This window comes from Oryctolagus cuniculus, chromosome 1, assembly GCF_964237555.1.
Source record: "Oryctolagus cuniculus chromosome 1, mOryCun1.1, whole genome shotgun sequence".
Classification (NCBI taxonomy): Eukaryota; Metazoa; Chordata; class Mammalia; order Lagomorpha; family Leporidae; genus Oryctolagus; species Oryctolagus cuniculus.
Window position 1 is genome coordinate 9,253,841 of NC_091432.1, and position 23,187 is coordinate 9,277,027.

Sequence of the window (23,187 nt, forward strand, 5' to 3'; positions counted from 1 at the left end):
GGTAGTGGAAGTAACAGGTGCCTTTCCTGAGGAAGTTCACACCTCCCTTATGATGGACCCCATGTGAAAAGACAGATATGTCTGAGCCTCATAACTGGCAAGGCCTTAAAGCCCACCTGATCATTACCAGGCCCTTCTATCAGTTCCTATTTGCCTCTCAATGGGAAAACTTGCTCATGGTGTAGATAGCACTTTTCTTAGGTCTTCTAGTAATGACTCTGTCCTTTGCTTTAGACTCTGTGATATTAAATTTAAACTGCTTGTTAGATTCTTTTGCTCCAGTCTTGAACCAGTGAAATTCTGGATGGCCATGCACATGAAACATTGGATGGAAGCGGTTTCTGCAAGCTGGCACTATTGTCTACCTCAAGAAGCCACCTCCTGCTGAGAAGCCACCTCCTGTTGGAACCCTGTCTTGACTGCCCTTCCCAACAATGCCCCTTTTCAGCATGAAGGAGCCAGAGTGATCATTACCCAGTCCTCCTAACAGAAGTTAGGGTCCATTCTTCTGCTGCGGGGGATGTGAAGAGTCAGATGGGTTAATAGGCAGTCAGTGAAAATTGATGTGGAAAATGTTCCCTCCAAAAGTTATCATTAGCAAGATTAGAAGTGTCTGCCTGCCCACTCTTTGAGAGTTTCTAATCCTGTCATGAGAATAGAAAGGGAATGGTCAGTCAGTGCCACGGCTCAATAGGCTAATCCTCCGCCTTGTGGCGCCGGCACACAGGGTTCTAGTCCCAGTTGGGGCACCGAATTCTGTCCCGGTTGCCCCTCTTCCAGGCCAGCTCTCTGCTGTGGCCCGGGAGTGCAGTAGAGGATGGCCCAAGTGCTTGGGCCCTGTACCCCATGGGAGACCAGGATAAGCACCTGGCTCCTACCTTTGGATCAGTGCAGTGCGCCGGCCGTGGCAGCCATTGGAAGGTGAACCAATGGCAAAAAGGAAGACCTTTCTCTTTGTCTCTCTCTCTCACTGTCCACTCTGCCTGTCAAAAAAAAAAAAAAAAAAAAAAAAAGGGAATGGTCACTCTATCCTTCTGAGCTCCCAGTTTTCTATAAAATAAATTAGGTATCCCACCCTTGTGATGGCTCTTTGTTTTATCATGAGCAAGCCAGACAGGATAAAGGATTGGAAATCAGGTCTTTTGAGTTTTTTCCCTGCCTTGTTTTCTTTTTCTTTTTTTAATTTATTTTTTAAGGAATACAAATTTCATAAGTATAACTTTAAGAATATAGTTATTTTTTCCATTATATCAGCCCTCTCATCCTCACTCCCACTCCTCCTCCTTCTCCCTCTTCCCTTGCCAGTCCAATTATCCATTAAGATTCATTTTCAACTAACTTTGTATACAGAAAACCAACTCTACACTAAGTAAAGATTTTAACAATTTGCACACACACAAAATTGTTTGAGAACTGGTTTTACAGTTAACTCAGTTAAAGATAATTGAAAATGAATCTTTATGTGAATGGAATGGGAGAGGGAGTGGGAGACGGAAGGGTTGCAAGTGGGAGGGAAGTTATGGCGGGGAAAAGCCATCGTAATTCATCTTACTTGCTTCTTACCCCTTGATTACTAAGTCTGTGCTTTTCTTATGGTTGTCTAATGGTAGATGTCTAGTAAATTATTATGGAAATGATTTTGGGAACACTAATTAGCTTCTTTACAAAGATGTTACCTATTACATTACATGTCTCTCTCCTGTGTTGATTTGGAAACAGGACCTTACCTAAATGTAAAGCTTTGGTAAAGGCAAAGATCAGATCCAACTGTCAAACCACACATGAAGTTGACATCTTGAGTCCTGAAATCTTCATTTTATATTTCCAGGATGCAGATTAGGATCTCATTGAGGAAGGATAGAGCTGAGCAGAGGATGTAGTTGAGTGTTTTTACCCAGGGATGTAAATCCCTTCCCCTTGGTCCAAAAGTTACCATGGCGGCCAGTGCCACGGCTCAATAGGCTAAACCTCCACCTGTGGTGCTGGCACACCAGGTTCTAGTCCCGGTGGGGGTGCTGGATTCTGTCCCGGTTGCCCCTCTTCCAGGCCAGCTCTCTGCTGTGGCCTGGGAGTGCAGTGGAAGATGGCCCAAGTGCTTGGGCCCTGCACCCACATGGGAGACCAGGAGGAAGCACCTGGCTCCTGGCTTTGGATCAGCACGATGTGCCGGCCGCAGCGCGCTGGCCGCGGCGGCCATTGGAGGGTGAACCAATGGAAAAGGAAGACCTTTCTCTCTGTCTCTCTGTCTCTCACTGTCCACTCTGACTGTCAAAACAAACAAAAAACAAAAAAAAAAACCAAAACAAAACCAAAGGTTACCATGGCTATGTAGTTTAATCAGGATTGATCTAGAGTCTTGGGTCCAGGATCTATATTTGAAAGCAGAGCCAGAGTGCAGATGTCAGCTCCTGATGACTTCCTGGTCCCTTCACCTAAATTCTAAACTTGACATTGCCTGATATGCACCCTTAAATATTTAATCACAATATCCATGTAAGAGTTCATTTAATGCCTTAGATATCTGTACCAACATCTGTCCAGTGTGAGCTATTAATTTGTTCTTCCACTTCAATAATGCTTTTCCTATTAACTGAGTCACGTAAATTTGTAAGCCTTCAGTCCTTAGGGATGTTAGGAAAAGTATAAGTGGAAATAATATGTTTTTTTTCTGCTAAAGTAGTGATTCTCAACTGTGGATAATTTACTCCTTCCATTTACCCATGGTGGTGGTGGTGATTTTTTAAATCTCAAGACAATTTGTGTCTACAATGATGACACAGATCTTTAAATAAAATTTTTATTTTTAAGATTTAAGAATGTTTTCCAAACAATACAACAAAACATGGGAATTTGAGCTTGTGGTGTTAATCAGTGCTTTTTTTTGTTTCACCAAAAAATCCTTTTATTTAATGAGTACAGATTTCATAAATATAACTTTAGGAATATAGTGATTCTTCTGACCATAACCACCCTCCTATCCACACTCCCACTCCTCCTCCTCCTCTCTCTCCCATTCCCTATCTCATTCTCCATTTATTTATTTATTTAGAAAGCCAGAGTTACCCAGAGAGAGGAGAAGGAAAGAGAGAGAGAGGGAGACAGAGAGAAAGAAAGAGAGAGAAAGAGAGAAGGGAGATCTTCCATCAGCTGGTTCACTCCCCAATTGGCTGCAGCAGCTGGAGCTATGCCAATCTGAAGCCAGGGGACAGGAGATTCTTCTGGGTCTCCCATGCAGGTAAAGGGGCCTAAGGACTTGGGCCATCCTCCATTACCCTCCTAGACCATAACAGGGATCTGGATCAGGAGTGGAGCAGCTGGGACTTGAACTGGCACCCACATGAGATGCTGGCACTGCAGGGTGTAGTTTTACTGCCACTATGCCACAGCACTGGCCTCTCATTCTCCATTAAGATTCATTTTCAATTAACTTTATACACAGAAAACCAACTCTATACTAACTAAAGATTTCAACAATTCATACACACACACATACACACACACACAAAACTGAGAACAATTTTATAGTTAATTCTCATAATAGAACTCATTGAGGACAGAAGCCCTGCATAGGAAGTAGGTGCACAGTTACTCCTATTGTTAATTTAACAATTAACAGTTTTATGTATGACATCAGTGATTACCTGAGGCTCTTGATAAGAGCTGCCAAGGCTATGGAAGCCTTTTGAATCCACAATCTCTGTCAGTATTTAGACAAGGCCATAAGCAAAGTAGAAGTTTTGTCCTCCTGTCAGACAAAAGTATATCCTTCTTAGATGTCCTCTTCTTTCCACTGGGTTCTCTCTCACAGAGATCCTTAATGTAGGATATTTTTTTTTGTCACATTGTCTTGGCTTTCCATGCCTGAAATGCTCTCATGGGTTTTTTCTTTTTTTTTTCTTTTTTTTTGACAGGCAGAGTTAGACAGTGAGAGAGACACAGAGAGGAAGGTCTTCCTTTTCTGTTGGTTCACCCCTCCCCCCCAAATGGCCACCATGGCTGGTGTGCTGCAGCTGGTGCACTGTGCGGATCCAAAGCCAGGATCCAGGTGCTTCTCCTGGTCTCCCATGTGGGTGCAGGGCCCAAGGACTTGGGCCATCCTCCACTGCACTCCCAGGCCACAGCAGAGAGCTGGCCTCAAAGAGGAGCAACTGGGACAGAATCCAGCGCCTTGATCGGGACTAGAACCGGGGGTGCCGGTGCTGCAGGTGGAGCATTAGCAAAGTGAGCCACAGTGCCAGCCCTCATGGGCTTTTCATCCAGACCAGAATGCCTTAAGGGCTTATTCTGAGGCCAGAGTGCTATTTAAAGTGATTGTCATTCTGAGTCTGCTGTGTGGACTGCTTCCCATGTTAGAACATTCTCTCCATTTTAATTCTCTCTGTTATTATTACCAGACACTTGATTTTATTTGTATGAACCCTTTAACACTTAATTCCTATCTATATAATCACTTTAAACTTAATATGGTCCTAGCTTAATGAGATTTGTAGTCCTATGGCAAATTTTTAAATCATACCCTTAGAAGTAAGTCCAGAGGAATGTATGCAGAACTACACAACTTTACAGTTACAAACTTCCACATCCATCTCTTATTCCCACTCTTATTTTTTCCTGAGAACTCTTTTCAACTGACTTCATGCAAACATGATTAACTCTATGGTAAGTAAAGAGTTCAACATAAACTACGGGGATGAGAAAAGAAAAAAACAAAACAAAATAAAACTGTTCCTCAACAGTCAGGGCAAGGCTATTCAAGTCATTGCTTCTCAAAGTGTCAATTTCATTTCTACAGATTTCTTTTTACATGCTCTATTAGTTTGCACAGATCAGGGAGAACATATGATATTTGTCCCTTTGGGACTGGCTTATTTCACTAAGTATGACGTTTTCTAGATTCATCCATTTTGTTGCAAATGATTGAATTTCATTTTTTCCTGCTGTGTCATATTCTATAGAGACATATCCCATAATTTCTTTATCCAGTCTTCTGTTGATGAGAATTTATGTTGATTCCATGTCTTAGCTATTGTAAATTGAGCTGCAATCATTGTTTTTATTTTCATTGTGTTCATCTCAAATTACCCATCCATTCTTTCTCTTCCTTCTTCTCTTTTTATCTTAATTGTTTTCTTGCTTCTCCCCTACTTCTTCAAGGTGCAAATGGCTTCATAACCTGCAAGTCTGTCTATCCTGATATAATCAGTTAAATGAAATGTAACGCTGAATGTTTCCTCTGGGAAGCAGGTGCCTCTCACTCATACACAACATGTTTAGTAAGTGTAATTTTGGGGAGAACTTACTAATATCTACCTTCCATTGATCTTTTTATAGCAATTATCTCTGAAAAATAATTCACCTTAAGAATTAATTCTATTATGTATGTTTGAATGCTTTTCATTTTTTGTTGGTTTTTTAGATTTTTACTTTCAAAGGATGCGTGATTTACTAGTGACTCTTATTAGGGTTGGAACTGCTGAACAGTGAATTTGATGATTTTTGAATTTGAATCCTGGAGGCAACATCTGGTCTTGTATGTCTTTGGTAAAGTTACAGTGAAGGTCTCTCTGAGCTTCTTGTGCTCTTTTGTAAACTTTTTACCAATTAAACTATGCTGAATTTTTGTGGAGCTGATAGAAACCCTAGATTAAGCTCACACTGGGTTGTCTATCAAAGGATCATCATAACAAGATTATTTATAAATGATGTTTCCACCCATCTATCCCTCCCATCCATCCATCCATTCTTCCATCCAAGAATCCATCCATCCATCTATCCATCCATCTATCCATCCATCCATCTAAATGCTATCCAGTGTTGAACACATAAATATGAAATCCCTCCTGCACTCGAGATCCTGTTCTGTGGGGTGTGCATTTAGTGTTGGAACAGCTTGGAACTGGTCCTTACTCTTCAGGAGCTCACTTTCTTTTGAAAAAGCAAAAAACCCACTTATTAATAAATGAGATATGTCCAAAAGTGTTAAATACAGCAAGAATTACAAAAATAACTACAAAAAGAAGGAAATGACAGATTCCTTGATCAGTGTGGGTTCCATCAGCAGTCAAAGAAAGCCAGTAGGGAGTGAAGGAATTATAACCTATAATTGTATAAGTGGAAGGTGATATCCAAGAGCTAATCAGGGAAATACTGAATGTAGAGGAAAGAATATGTACACAGGCCTGAGGGTGGAGGAGACTTGCCAATGTCAAGGAAGGCAAAGAACATGACAAAATTGGGTCAACATGGAAAAGAACAGTCTAATCTGATAGAAATCCATGCCATTTAATTAGGGATTAGATCGATGTAATAAGAACAAGGGAAACAAATTTGACCTGGATTAAAAAAAAATGAAATGCATCTGAGAGCCCTTCTTATGTATGAATGCATAGTTTCTATCTGAATTACAGTGACCTCCTGTTTACCTCATTTAGCATTTTTGGTTAAGAATACACTTGACAATGACTATTAGAGGAGGGAATGTACTTCTGGATGTATTTTCACTCAGTGAACATAGGTGGGTTCTATCATTTCCAAGTGAAATGATGATATTTGATATTGAAATGAGTGACCACCTCCTTTCCTAGGACTTGGTGGGCACTGACTGCTGCCCTAGTCATTATGGACTTGTCCTGCCAGAGGACCATCCAAATGGTTCTTTTTTTATATTTTATTTAATTTAATGAACATAAATTTCCAAAGTACAGCTTATGGATTACAATAGCTTCCCCCCCATAACTTCCCTCCCACCCACAACACTCCCCTCTCCCACTCTCTCTCCCCTTCCATTCATATCAAGATTAATTTTCAATTATCTTTATATACAGAAGATCAATTTAGCATATATTAAGTAAAGATTTCCACAGTTTCCACCCACACAGAAACACAAAGTGTAAAATACTATTTGAGTACTAGTTCAGGCATTAACTAAACACCTAAGAGTAATTGTGTATTAATTACAGAGTTCAACCAATAGTTTTAAGTAGAACATAAAAAATACTAAAAGGGTAAAAAAGTTCTTTTTTTGTTATATAGTTTTTTTATTTAATAAATGTGAATTTATAAAGTGCAACCGTGTATTGTTGCAGCTTCCCCCCTCCCCAACCTCCCTCCCTCCTGTGGCCCTCCCCTCTCCCACTCCCTCTCCCATCCTGCCCTTCATCGAGTTTCATTTTCAATTACCTTCATATACTGAAGATCAACTTAGTGTATACTAAGCAAGGATTTCAACAGGCTACACTCACACAACCGCACAAGGTATAGGGTATTGTTCGACTAGTAGTGTTGTTTTTAAGTTTCATAGTAGAACACATTAAGGACAGAGATCATACATGGGGAGCCTGTACCCAGTGACTCCCATTTTTTTTTTTTTTTGACAGGCAGAGTGGACAGTGAGAGAGAGAGACAGAGAGAAAGGTCTTCCTTTGCCGTTGGTTCACCCTCCAGTGGTGCTCTGCGGCTGGTACACCGCGCTGATCCGATGGCAGGAGCCAGGTGCTTATCCTGGTCTCCCATGGGGTGCAGGGCCCAAGCACTTGGGCCATCCTCCATTGCACTCCCTGGCCACAGCAGAGAGCTGGCCTGGAAGAGGGGCAACCGGGACAGAATCCGGCACCCCGACCGGGACTAGAACCCGGTGTGCCGGCGCCGCTAGGCGGAGGATTAGCCTAGTGAGCCGCGGCGCTGGCCCACTCCCGTTGTTGATTAACAATTGGCACTCTTATTTATGATGTCAACAATCACCCGAGACTCTCGCTATGAGCTCTCTAGGCTATGGAAGCCCCTTGAGTTCACCGACTCTGAACATATCACAGTGGAGGTTCCTTCCTCCTTTCAGAGAAAGGCGCCTCTCTCCTTGATGGCCTGTTCCTTCTGCTGGGGTCTTGTTCACCAGGATCTTTCATTTAGATTTTTTTTTTTTTTTGCCACCGTGTCATGGCTTTCCATGCCTGTGAGACTCTCATGGACCTTGTAGCCAGATCCGAATGTCCCAAGGGTTGATTCTGAGGCAAGAGTGCTGCCATTCTATGAATCTGCTGTGTGTCCTGTTTTCCCCGCGGGATCCTTCTCTCCCTTTTAATTCTATCCTTCATTAGTTGCTTACACTGGTCTTATTTGTGAAGTCTCATCGACACATACCCTATCTTTTTGATCGGTTGTGTATTTATACTTATCACTTTACCAAGTGCGCTGGCTTTGGTACCTGCCTCCTTGGTAAGATTGAGTTGAAATCCCCTGGCACATTTCTAGTTCCACCATTGGAGGTAAGTCCGAGTGAGCATGTGCCAACCTATATATCTCCTCCCTCTCTTATTCCCACTCCTATGTTTAACAGAGATCACTTTTCTGTTAATTTTTGAACGCTTAAGAATGATTGTGCGTTTTTTACAGAGTTCAACCAGTGGTCTTATGTAGAACAAACAGAGCAACAACAACAACAACAACAACAACAACAAAAATCCTAAAAGGAATAAAATAGTAAGTTGTTCCTCAACAGTCTAGACAAGGGCTGATCATGTCATTGTCTCTCATGGTGTCCATTTCACTTCAATGGGTATCATTTTAGATGCTCGTTTAGTTGCCATCGATCAGGGAGAACATATGATATTTGTCCCTTTTGGACTGGCTTATTTCACTCAGCATGATGTTTTCCAGCTTCCTCCATTTTGTTGTAAATGCCCGGATTTCATTTTTTTTTTTTTTTACTGCTGTATAGTGTTCCATAGAGTACATATCCCATAGTTTCTTTATCCAGTCATCTGTTGATGGACATTTAGGTAGCTTCAATGTCTTAGCTATTGTGAATTGAGCTGCAACAAATATTGAGGTGCAAATGGCTCTTTTTTTCTCCCCTTTAATTCCACCAAATGGTTCCTATTCATCTGAAAACTCCACATCACATATAGGTGGCCATGCTAAAAATGTGTGTTTTACCTTTGTATTTTGTCAGCATATCTAGTGGTATCATTCTTTGGTTTATCAAAAAACAATACTCAGTCCAGGGAAAATTCCCCTGCAAACCAACATTCACAGGGAGAACAAGGACAGCCAAAGACTCAGAAGATCATATTGCTTTTACAATATTTTCCTCCCCAAAAGGGATTTGATAAGGGCTTCAGATAGCTCTCAAATTGCAGAATTCTAGAAAACTCTGTCCTAAGATTCTATGACAGACACTGATTCATCATTCCCAATGGCAAGCATGCTGCAAACATAAACCTTTCACAGACTTTGACCAAACTGAGTGGGAAAGAAATAACTGCACCAAAAGACAGCTGATAGTATACTTGCTTAAGAAGATTTCAGGCCATATTCTGGAATACTCTTATGCATTTGAAGTCTTTGCCATACTTAACTTACCCACCAACATTTTTTGAGAATCATACTTTTCAGTGATTATAAAGCAAAAAAGATGGCCGGCGCCGCGGCTCACTAGGCTAATCCTCCACCTGTGGCGCCGGCACACCGGGTTCTAGTCCCGGTCGGGGCGCCGGATTCTGTCCCGGTTGCCCCTCTTCCAGGCCAGCTCTCTGCTGTGGCCAGGGAGTGCAGTGGAGGATGGCCCAAGTGCTTGGGCCCTGCACCCCATGGGAGACCAGGAAAAGCACCTGGCTCCTGGCTCCTGCCATCGGATCAGCGCAGTGCGCCGGCCGCAGCGCGCCAGCCGCGGCGGCCATTGGAGGATGAACCAACGGCAAAGGAAGACCTTTCTCTCTGTCTCTCTCTCTCACTGTCCACTCTGCCTGTCAAAAAAAAAAAGTTTATTGAGCTTCATGAATACTTATTAAGTTTACTTTAATAGTGTTTCATGTATGTACCTTCCATCTGGGGATAAGACATATTATATTTCCTTTATTTCACTTATTCTGTTAATAAAATTCCATCTTCACCTACTAGGGTTTTAGGGAATTTAAGCTCGAGTGTGTCATGAAGGCGAGTCTCTTCCTTTTCAAGATTTTCAAGGTCTGCAAGAGGCGTAGAGAGCTGCTTACCCAGGACAGTAACTTGGAACATTTTCTTGTTTGGAGGCAGTTTGATTGGCAGTGAGATGTCTGTAGTGCAAGTCATCAAGTTTTCTCCTAGGACAGGGGCCTCACTTGCCTTAGACCAACCTGGTGCTGGGCACTCATGTCTGTACTGTTCAGTTCTCAGTCCATACTTTTACCACACCAGCTAAGATATGTCAGAGGCCTGCAAATATGTGACTTTCCTGGGCTAGATGTGTGCACACATAGTGACTAGGGCCTGGGATTGAATCAAGTAGAACAGTCAAAATCCACATTGGGACCACACGTGTTGAGGAACATGTGCTGACCTTTGTTTCTGCAATGGGGCTAGAGAGAGGATGTGGCTTCCAGGGTGTGTCTGCAGCAATGAAGAAAGAATGTCTCTCTTCCACACACACACACACACACACACACACACGCATATTGCAACTGTTTTCTTTCTGCTGACTCATTTGTGGGTTGAGGTCTTTATGAACCTGTAATAGGCTTGAGATCACACTCAGGGTATTCAGGAAAGGTGCACAGAGATGTACAAATGAGCCCTGAGGAGTCATAGGAAGGAAAAGGAACTTTCAACTGTAGAAACGTGCTCTGTCTCAGAGGATCAGAGGAGGTTTTGAGCCTAAACATAGTGAGTTCAGATGATGAGGGTGGTGGGGGTGTGCACAGGGGATTCAGCAAAGAGGAGATCAGGAGGGGATAATTACTCACTTTCAGGTGTTGTCCCAACCACACTGGAACATCCCCAGGCCATCAGAAAGCCCCTGGGAAGTGAGGGCCATGAATACCATTCACATCACAATCCTATCAGAGCTGTAAAATGAGAAACTGTTTCAAAGCCCTTCCAAGGCTAGATCCTTTCAGGGAACAATCCCTGGGCACCCTGCTTGCCCAGAACCAGCTCCAGATACTGTCTTTCCAGGAAAGTGCCCCAAGGTTCCTTCAACAAAGGCTGGAGTGGCTGAATGGTCATTCTGCTGGTGGCAGTCTGTGGAGCCATCCACAGGATGCTGGATTGCTGTGACAAATTGGGAGAGTCGTGGGATTGTGGCAGCTTCCACCAAGATTTTAAAGGAATTCCCGAGAAGTCAAGCAGAATGGTGTTCCAGGGTTGTGTCCTGACAAGATGGAGTCTAGTGAAGCTGTGAGGATCAAACACAATGGTTGCACAGGGTGGAAATTCTGCCTCATGGCTCATGAACTTCTCAGTACTGAGCTCCACCTTCTAAGGGCATTTGCAGCTGAACTTCACAATCTAAACCCAGGGTCAGAAAGACAAAGAAACACCATTCAATTATCGCATTATTTTTCTTCTTTTCTTATTTTTTAAAGATTTATTTATTTGAAAGGCAGAGTTACAGAGAGAAAGAGGGAGAGGGAGAGAGATAGAGAGAAATATTGATTTTCCATTTTCTAGTATATTCCAAAACAGCCACGGCTGGGCCAGGCCAAATTTAGGAGCCTGGCACTCTACCCAGCTATCCCATGTCAGTGGCAGGGCCTGAAGTTCTTTTTTTTTTTGACAGGCAGAGTGGACAGTAAGAGAGAGAGACAGAGAGAAGGTCTTCCTTTTTCCATTGGTTCAACCCCCAATGGCCGCTGCAGCCGGTGTGCTGCAGCCGGTGCACCGCGCTGATCCGAAACCAGGAGCCAGGGGCTTCTCCTTGTCTCCCATGCGGGTGCAGGGCTCAAGGACCTGTGCCATCCTCCACTGCACTCCCAGGCCACAGCAGAGAGCTGTACTGGAAGAAGAGCAACTAGGACAGAATCCGGTGCCCACACCGGCGCCACAGGTGGAGGATTAGCCTATTGAGCCACTGCACCGGCCTCGGGCCCGAAGTTCTATGGCCAACATCCGCTGCTTTCCCTGGTGCTGATTAGGAAGCAGAATATCTGGGTTATGAACTGACACTGACGTGAGATGCTGGCATTGCAGGCAGTGGCTTACACCCTTGCATCACACCTGAGGCCCCCATCACCATTTACTATGCAGAAACATGTAAGTATTGCAGCATCACAAGGCAACACAGGAGATGAAGCTGCAGAAGTTTCTCACCTCACCCACAACAGGGGAAGTGAGTGGAAGGCGAAGAGGGGCCTTAAATGACTGGGACTCAGTTTCTGGGTCTGAAGTCACTGGGAGAGAAAGTCAGCCAGCTACAGCTTGAGTCTCACAGAGCATGGGTTGGAATGTTGTCCCTTTCTTTGTCTTCAGGTTGAAATCACCCAACACTCCCCAGGAGATTCCGCAGACATTGTGGCCCCTTGGATAAGTGAAGGTCTGCTTCAGGAAGCTCACAGGTTGCATGGCTGCAAGGTGTGCCCATCAGCATCCTCATTTGTGGCCAGGTTATCCTTTTTCTCAGGAAAAAGCTAACATGGATTCATTCCTGTCCTATGACCTGAGAGGGAGAGACTTGTCTAGGATGTGGTGTGCACATAGGTTTAATTCAGCAGGTGTATGTGGTACCATCCACCTATGGCCTGGTGTCACCCTATTGTAAGGACAGAAGCCCTGTCACCTGGAAATCACATAAAAGAGTAAGATGATCTCATTCATCACGTTTGAACAGAAGTCTTTATGCACAAAGAGGAAGAAATTACCAGTGGTTTGCCGTTTACAAGTCTGTTCACAAGGGATATCTGATCCATGTGTTGTTGGTTCCAACTTCACCTCAACAGCATCGAGAGATATGTTAACATTTTCAAAGCTGTCATAACCTGAAAACAGATTCCCCAGTCATTACATCGCCTTAGCTTACAGTAAGAATCACTGGATAGACCACTGTGTACTCTAGAGTACAAAAGAAGAAATGTAATTTATGCATGGCAAGTAGTTACTCCTCACACCAATCAAGTTGCCCATAGCTGTACTTTTCCCCATAATTGTGATACCAACCATGTCAGACCTTCAGGAGCACACAGAAAGTCACAGAGCTAGGACCAGAAATAGTTTTTTTTTATCTGACTTGTCCCAAATGGTAGAGTTAGAAACGTGCCAGAAAATAGTTTTTTAATCACGAATTCATTTTCTACATTTTTTACAGTCACATTCACTACTTTCCAATGCTGATTTTCCTCTACTGGAATCTCTATTTCTAGTTTTTAAAAGACATTTTATTTCTTTGAAAGGAAAGAGTTATAGAGATAGGAAGAGCGAGCGAGCAAGCGAGAGAAGAGAGAGAGAGGAGTGAGTGAGAGAGAGAGAGACAGAGACAGAGAGAGATCTTCCATCTGCTGGTTCACTCCCAAAATTTCTACAATGACCAGGGCTGGGCCAAGCCAAAGCCAGGAGCCAGGAGCTTCTTCCAGGTCTCCCATGTGGGTGCAGAGGCCCAAGAACTTGGGCTATCCTCCACTGCTTTCTCAGACACATTAGTACGGAGCGGGATTGGAATTGGAGCAGCTGGGACTTGAACCGGTTCCCATATGGGATGCTGGGGCTGCAGGCAGGGGCCTTAACCCCCTGTGCCACAGTGCCTGCCTCAACCCACCATTTCTAGTTTTTACAAAACTATGTCTGCAAATTGCATGCAGAGAAACTTTCAGTAATCTATTTTTGAAATAAATGATTATTAGTGTCTTACCACAGATTGAGCAGTAAAAGGTAAATTTGAGATGAGCAAGTGAAATTGCTAAAATGTGAATTGATATTTTGAGCTAAATTGGAGAAATTCAGATTATGCCATTGGGTAAAGACATAGCTAGAAACTAAAATACACAGGGAGATAATCAACTACCCCCTAACAGAGGCTCATGCAGGAAGTTGAGTTTGGCTCATTCATTCTGAATCTTTGGAATCCTTACAGGGCCAAAGAAGAGGAATCTGTGTCCCATTCATGCTCTAGTGGGAACTGTGGGGGAAAACTGGAAGAGAGACAAATAAGGGCACTATATAATGATTAAGGGATCAATTCAACAGGAAGAAGTAACTATTATAAAGGTATAGGCACCTAATAACAGAGCACCAGGCTATTTAAAAGATATGTTAAGTAACTTAAGGGAGACTTAGACTCCAATACAGTAATATTGGGGGACTTCAATACTCTGCTTTCGGCAATGGATTCATCAACCAGACAGAAGATCAACAAGGAAACAGCAGATTTAATCGACTCTATAGACCAAATGGATCTAACAGATATATATATATATATATATATATACACACACACACACACATATATACATATATAATATATATAGTACTTTTCATCATACTGTTGCAGAATTCACATTCTTCTCAGCTGTACATGGAACTTACTGTAGGACTGACATATGCAAACACATGGAGACTGAACAACAACTCCTGAATGAACACTGGGTCATAGAAGAAATCAAAAGAGAAATCAAAAAATTTCTGGTAGTAAATGAAGATAACAACACAACATATCAAAACTTATGGGAAGAAGCAAAAGCAGGGTTAAGAGGAAAGTTTGCAGCAATATGTGCCTACATCAAGAAATTGGAAAGGCACCAAATAAATGAGCTTTCAATGCATCCCAAGGATCTAAAAAACTGCAGCAAACCAGACCCAAAACTAGTAGGAGAAGAGAAATAATTAAAATCAGAGAAGAAATCAACAGGATTGAATAATAAAAACATTACAAAAGATCAGATGAATGAAGAGCTGGTTTTTTGAAAAAAACAAAACAAAACAAAACAAAATTAACACACCATTGGCCCAACTTACCAAAAAAAGGAGAGAAAAGACCCAAATCAATAAAATCGGAGACAAAAAAGGGAGTGTAATGACAGAAGCACAAAAGTGAGAAGAGTCATTAGAAATTAATACAAAGACTTGTATGCCAGCAAACAGGGAAATATATCAGAAATGGAAAGATTCCTGAACACATACTAAATACATAAATTGAACCAGGAAGACACAGGAAATCTTAAAAGACCCATAACTGAGTCAGAAATAGAATCAGTAATAAAGGCCCTCCCAACATATATGCGCAAGACTGGAAGGATTCACTGCTGAATTCTACCAGATATTTAAAGAAATAACTCCAGTTCTTCTCAAGCTATTCAAAACAATTGAAAGAGAGGGAATCTTCCCAAATTCTTTCTATGAAGCCAGCATCAACTTAATTACTAAACCTGAAAAAGACTCAGTAGAGGAAGAGAATTACAAACCAATTTCCCTGATGAACATAGATGCAAAAATCCTCAATAAAATTCTGGCCAATAGAATGCAAAAAAAAAAAAATCAGAAAATGATCCACACAGACCAAGTGGGATTTGTCCCTGGTATGCAGGGATGGTTCAATGTTCACAAATCAATCAATGTGATACAACACAGAAAGAAACTGCAGAAGAAAAACCACATGATTGTCTCAATAGATGCAGAGAAAGTGTTTGATAAAATTCAACACCCTTTCATGATGAAAACTCTAAGCAAATTGGGTTTAGAAGGAACATTCCTCAATACAATCAAGGCAATTGATGACAAACCCACGACCAGCATCCTATTGAATGGGGAAAAGTTGGAAGCATTTCCACTGAGATCTGGTACCAGACAGGGATGCCCACTCTCACCACTGCTTTTCAATATAGTTCTGGAAGTTCTAGCCAGAGCTATTAGGCAAGAAAAAGAAATTAAAGGGATACAAATTGGGAAGGAAGAACTCAAACTATCCCTCTTTGCAGATGATATGATTCTTTATTTAGGGGTTGACCTTTTTTTTTTTTTTGAATGCATTTTTTTTAAACTTTTATTTAATGCATATAAATTTCCAAAGTACGACTTATGGATTACAATGGCTTTCCCCCCATACCGTCCCTCCCACCCACAACCCTCCCCTTTCCCACTCCCTCTCCCCTTCCATTCACATCAAGATTCATTTTCGATTATCTTAATATACAGAAGATCAGCTTAGTATACATTAAGTATGGATTTCAACAGTTTGCTCCCACACAGAAACATAAAGTGAAAAATAATAGATGATTTTTTAAAATGATGATGAAATCAGAGCAGACCTATTGTCATGTTTAATCCCAGTGAGAGTCAAGTTGGGAATTGATAATTTCTTTTTTTTTTTTTTTTTTTTTTACAGAGGATCAGTTTAGTATGCATTAAGTAAGGATTTCAACAGTTTGCACCCCCATAGAAACACAAAGTGAAATATATTGTTTGAGTACTCGTTATAGCATTAAATCTCAATGTACAGCACATTAAGGATAGAGATCCTACATGAGGAGTAAGTGCACAGTGACTCCTGTTGTTGATTTTACCAATTGACACTCCTGTTTATGGCATCAGTAATCTCCTTATGCTCCAGTCATGAGTTTCCAAGGCTATGGAAGCCCTCTGAGTTCTCCGATTCTTATCTTGTTTAGACAAGCTCATAGTCAAAGTGGAGGTTCTCTCCTCCCTTCAGAGAAAGGTACCTCCTTCTTTGATGGCCTGTTCTTTCCACTGGGATCTCACTCGCAGAGATCTTTTGCCAGAGTGTCTTGGCTTTCCATGCCTGAAATACTCTCATGAGCTTTTCAGCCAGCTCCGAATGCCTTTAGGGCTGATTCTGAGGCCAGAGTGCTATTTAGGACATCTGCCATTCTATGAGTCTGCTGAGATTCTCACTTCCCATGTTGGATCACTCTCCCCTTTATTTACTCCATCAGTTAGCGTTAGCAGGTACTAGACTTGTCTATGTGCTCCCTTTGACTCCCAGTCCCTTCACCATGACCAACTGTGAACTGAAACTGATCACCTGGAACAGTGAGATGGCATTGGTACATGCCGCCTCGATGGGATTGAATTGGAATCCCCTGGTATGCTTCCAACTGCACCACTTGGGGCAAGTCAGCCTGAGCATGTCCCAAATTATACATCTCTTCCCTCTCCCATTCCCACCACCATGTTCAACAGGGATCACATTTCAGTTAATTTTCAACACTTAAGAATAACTGTGCATCAATTACAGATCTAAACCAGTCATATTAAGTAGAACAGATAAAAAAAACTACTAAGAGGGATAATGTATTTAGTTGTTCATTAACAGTCAGGGCTATGCTGATCAAGCCACCATTTCTATTTAGGGGTTGACCTTTAAAAACTGTATATAGGCTGGCACTGTGGCTCAATAGGCTAATCCTCTACCTAGCAGCGCCAGCACGGTGGGTTGAAGTCCCGGTCGGGGCGCCGGATTCTTTATTTAGGGGATCCAAAGAACTCTACTAAAAGACTATTTGAATTCATAGAAGCATTTGGCAAAGTAGCAGGATATAAAATCAATGCACAAAAGTCAACAGCCTTTTTATACACAGGCAATGCCATGGCCGACAAAGAACTGCTAAGATAGCTACAAATACAATAGAATACAATAGCTACAAAAACAATCAAACACCTTGGAATAAACTTAACCAAGGACGTTAAAGAACTCTATGATGAGAATTACAAAACCTTAAAGAAAGAAATAGAAGAGGATGCCAAAAAAATGGAAAAATCTTCCATGTTCATGGATTAGAAGAATCAACACCATCAAAATGTCCATTCTTCCAAAAGCAATTTATAGATTCAATGCAATACCAATCAAGATACCGAAGACCTTCTTCTCAGATCTGGAAAAAATGATGCTGAAATTCATATGGACGAACACAGGAGACCTTGAATAGCAAAAGCAATCTTGTACAACAAAAATAAAGCCGGAGGCATAACAATACCAGATTTCAGGACATACTACAGGGCAGTTGTAATCAAAACAGAATGGTACTGGTACAGAAACAGATGGATAGACCAATGGAACAGAATAGAAACACCAGAAATCAACCCAAATATCTACAGCCAACTTATATTTGATCAAGGATCTAAATCCAATTCCTGGAGCAAGGACAGTCTATTCAATAAATGGTGCTGGGAAAACTGGATTTCCACGTACAGAATCATGAAGCAAGACCCCTACCTTACACCTTACACAAAAATCCACTCAACATGGATTAAAGATCTGAATCTACGACCGACACCATCAAATTATTGGAGAAAATCAGAGAAACCTTACAAGATATAGACACAGGCAAAGACTTCTTGGAAAAGACCCCGGAAGCACAGGCAGTCAAAGCCAGAATTAACAATTGGGATTGCATCCAATTGAGAAGTTTCTGTCCTGCAAAAGAAACAGTCAGGAAAGTGAAGAGGCAAGCAACAGAATGGGAAAAATATTTGCAAATTATACAAGTGATAAAGGGTATCTACAAAGAGATCAAGAAACTCCACAACAACAAAACAAACAACCCACTTCAGAGATGGGCCAAGGACCTCAAGAGACATTTTTCAAAAGAGGAAATCCAAATGGCCAACAGACACATGAAAAATGTTCAAGATCACTAGCAATCAGGGAAATGCAAATCAAAACCACAATGAGGTTTCACCTCACCCCAGTTAGAATGGCTTACTTTCAAAAATCAACTAACAATAGATGCTGGTGAGGATGTGGGGAAAAGGCACAATAACCGACTGTTGGTGGGAATGCAAACTGGTAAAACCACTATGGAAGTCAGTTTGGAGATTCCTCAGAAACCTAAATATAGTCGTACCATACAGCCCATCCATCCCACTCCTTGGAATTTACCCCAAAGAAATTAAATTGGAAAATAAAAGAGCTGTCTGTACCTCCATGTTTATTGCAGCTCAATTCACAATAGCTAAGACCTGGAATCAACCTAAATGCCCATCAACAGAAGACTGGATAAACAAATTATAGTATATGTATTCTGTGGAATACTATACAGTGGTAAAAAGAAGGAAATCCAGTCATTTGCAACAAAATGGAGGAATCTGGAAAACATCATGCTGAGTGAAATAAGGCAGTCCCAGAGGGACAAATATCATATGTTCTCCCTGATCAGTGACAACTAACCGAGCACCAATAAGGAAACTTGTAGAAGTGAAATGGACTCTTAGAAACAATGACTTGATCAGCTCTTGTCCTGACCGTCGAGGAACAGCTTACTACTTTATCCATTTTAGTATTTTTTTGTTCTACTTAATACTACTAGTTTAAATATTTAATTAACACACAATTATTCTTAAGTGTTTAAATTTAACTGAAAAGTGATCCCTGTTAAATATAAGAGTGTGAATAAGAGAGGAAGGAGATGTACAGTTTGGCACATGCTCACTCGGACTTACCCCTAATGGTAGAGCTAGAATCGTGCCAGGGGATTCCAATTCCATCCCATCAAGTGGCATGTACCAATGTCAACTTACTAGGCAACATAAGCAGTTTCAGTTCATAATTGAACTCTTAGAACTAAGGTCTAAGGGTCAAAGGGATAACATAAACAAGACTAGTGTCTGCTACTACTAACTGATAGAATTAAAAAGGAGAGAAAGATCCAACATGGGAATTGGGATACACAGCATACTCACAGAATGGCAGATGTCCTAAACAGCACTCTAGCCTCAGAATCAGCTCTTAGGGCATTCAGATCCAACTAAAAAGCCCATGAGCATTTCTCTGGCATGGAAAGCCAAGACACTGTGGCAATAATAAATGACCTAAATGAAAGATCTCTGTGAGTGAGATCCCAATGGAAAGAATGGCCCATCAAAGGAGGAGGTACCTTTCTTTGAGGGAAGGAGAGAACTTCCATTTTGATTATGCCCTTGTCTAAATCAGCTCTGAGTTTTTGAACTCAAGAAGCTTCCATGGCCTTGGAAGCTCATGAGAAGAGCCTTGGTTGATTACTTTCATCATAATTAAGAGTGTCAATTGTTAAATCAACAATGCGAGTCGTATACAGTGATGCTCCCCACGTAGGATCTCTGTCCTTAATGTGTTGTACTATGTGAACTAATGGTAAAACTAGTCCTCAAACAGTACTTTATATTTTGTGTTTCTGTGTGGATGCAAACTGTTGAAATCTTTACTTAATATATACCAAGTTGATCTTCTGTACATAAAGAAAATTGAAAATGAATCTTGATGAAGAATTGGATGGGAGTGGGAATAGGAGATGGATGGTTGTGGGTGGTAGGGAGGTTATGGGGGGGAAAACCACTATAATCCGAAAGTTGTGTTTTCAAAATTTATATTTATTAAAAAAAGTTTAAAAAATAAAATAATAGAAATTATGAAACAATAAAATTATGTACAGCGAGGGATGCAATTTCATTTCTTTTTTGTTTATACTTTATTTTATTTAATGAACATAAATTTCCGAAGTATAGCTTATGGATTACAATAGCTCCCCCCCCATAACTTCCCTCCCACCCACAACACTCCCCTTTCCCACTCCCTCTCCCCTTCCATTAATATCAAGATTAATTTTCAATTATCTTTATATACAGAAGATCAATTTAGCGTATATTAAGTAAAGATTTCCACAGTTTGCACCCACACAGAAACACAAAGTGTAAAATACTATTTGAGTACTAGTTATAGCATTAATTAAACACCTAAGACTAATTGTGTATTAATTACAGAATTCAACCAATAGTTTTAAGTAGAACATAAAAAATACTAAAAGGGTAAAGTATTAAAACCTTTTTTTTCTTTTTCTTTTTTTTGTTTGTTATATAGTTTTTTTTAAATTTAATAAATGTGAATTTACAAAGTGCAATTTGTGTATTGTTGCAGCTTCCCCCCCAACCTCCCTCCCTCCCGTGGCCTTCCCCTCTCCCACTCCCTCTCCCATCCCGCCCTTCATTGAGTTTCATTTTCAATTACCTTCATATACTGAAGATCAACTTAGTATATACTAAGCATGGATTTCAACAGGCTGCACTCACACAACCACACAAGGTATAGGGTATTGTTTGACTAGTAGTGTTGTTTTTAAGTTTCATAGTAGAACACATTAAGGACAGAGATCCTACGTGGGGAGCATGTACCCAGTGACTCCCGTTGTTGATTAACAGTTGACACTCTTATTTATGATGTTAGCAATCACCCGAGACTCTTGCTATGAGCTCTCTAGGCTATGGAAGCCCCTTGAGTTCACCGACTCTGAACTTGTTTAGTCAAGGCTGTATCACAGTGGAGGTTTCTTCCTCCCTTCAGAGAAAGGCGCCTCCCTTCTTGAGGGCCTGTTCCTTCTGCTGGGGTCTTGTTCACCAGGATCTTTCATTTAGATTGTTTTTTGCCACCATGTCATGGCTTTCCATGCCTGTGAGACTCTCATGGACCTTGTAGCCAGATCTGAATGTCCCAGGGGTTGATTCTGAGGCAAGAGTGCTGCCATTCTATGAATCTGCTGTGTGTCCTGTTTTCCCCGCAGGATCCTTCTCTCCCTTTTAATTCTATCCTTCATTGTTTGCTTACACTGGTCTTATTTGTGAAATCTCATCGACACATACCCTATCTTTTTGATCGGTTGTGTATTTATACTTATCACTTTACCAAGTGTGCTGGCATTGGTACCTGCCTCCTTGGTAAGATTGAGTTGAAATCCCCTGGCACATTTCTAGTTCCACCATTGGAGGTAAGTCCGAGTGAGCATGTGCCAACCTATATATCTCCTCCCTCTCTTATTCCCACTCCTATGTTTAACAGAGATCACTTTTCTGTTAATTTTTGAACGCTTAAGAATGATTGTGCGTTTTTTACAGAGTTCAACCAGTGGTCTTATGTAGAACAAACAGAGCAACAACAACAACAACAACAACAACAACAAAAATCCTAAAAGGAATAAAATAGTAAGTTGTTCCTCAACAGTCTAGACAAGGGCTGATCATGTCATTGTCTCTCATGGTGTCCATTTCACTTCAATGGGTATCATTTTAGATGCTCGTTTAGTTGCCATCGATCAGGGAGAACATATGATATTTGTCCCTTTTGGACTGGCTTATTTCACTCAGCATGATGTTTTCCAGCTTCTTCCATTTTGTTGTAAATGCCCAGATTTCATTTTTTTTTACTGCTGTATAGTGTTCCATAGAGTACATATCCCATAGTTTCTTTATCCAGTCATCCGTTGATGGACATTTTGGTTGATTCCATGTCTTAGCTATTGTGAATTGAGCTACAACAAATATTGAGGTGCAAATGGCTCTTTTTTCTCCCCTTTAATTCCATTTGGGTAAATTCCAAGAGGTGGGATGGCTGGGTCCTGTGGTAGTGCTATATTCAGGTTTCTGAGGACTCTCCAGGCTGTCTTCCATAGTGGCTTTACCAGTTTGCATTCCCACCAACAGTGGATTAGTGTCCCTTTTTCCCCACATCCTCGCCAGCATCTGTTGTTGGTTGATTTCTGTATGTAAGCCAATGTAACCAGAGTGAGGTGAAACCTCATTGTGATTTTGATCTGCATTTCCCTGATGGCTAGGGATCCTGAGCATTTTTTCATATGTCTGTTGGCCATTTGGATTTCCTCTTTTAAAAATGTCTGTTAAGGTCCTTGGCCCATTTTTTATTGGTTGTTTGTTTTGATTTTGTGGTGTTTTTTGATCATTTTATAGATTCTAGTTGTTAATCCTTTATCTGTTGTGTAGTTTGCGAATAACATCTCCCATTCTGTAGTTTGCCTCTTCACTTTCCTGACTGTTTCCTTTGCTGTAAAGCAACTCTTCAATTTGAGGTAATCCCATTTGTTTATTTTATCTTTGATTACTTGTGCCTCTGGGGTCTTCTCCAGGAATTCTTTGCCTGTTCCAATGTCTTGAAGGGTTTCCCCTATGCTCTCAATTAGTTTCATGGTGTCATGGCGCATCTCTAGTTCTTTGATCCATGTTGAGTGGATTTTTGTGTAAGGTGTAAGGTAGGGGTCTTGGTTCATCCTGCGACATTTGGACATCCAGTTTTCCCAGCACCATTTGTTGAAGAGGCTGTCCTTGTTCCAGGGGTTGGTTTTAGGTCTGTAGTCGATTATGAGTTGGTTATAGATGTATGGATTGATCCGGTGTTTCTATTCTGTTCCATTGGTCTATCCATCTGTTTTTGTACCAGTACCAGGCTGTTTTGATTATAACTGCCCTGTAGTATGTCTTGAAGTGTGGAATGTGATGCCTCTGGCCTTGTTTTTATTGTAAAGTATTGCTTTAGCTGTTCTCAGTCTCCTGTTTCTCCATATGAATTTCAGCATCGTTTTTTCTAGGTCTTTGAGGAATGACTTTGGTATTTTGATTGGTATTTCATTGAACTTGTAAATTGCTTTTGGGAGAATGGACGTTTTGATAATATTGATTCTTCCAATCCATGAGCATGGCAAGTTTTTCCATTTTTTTGTGTCGTCTTCTATTTCT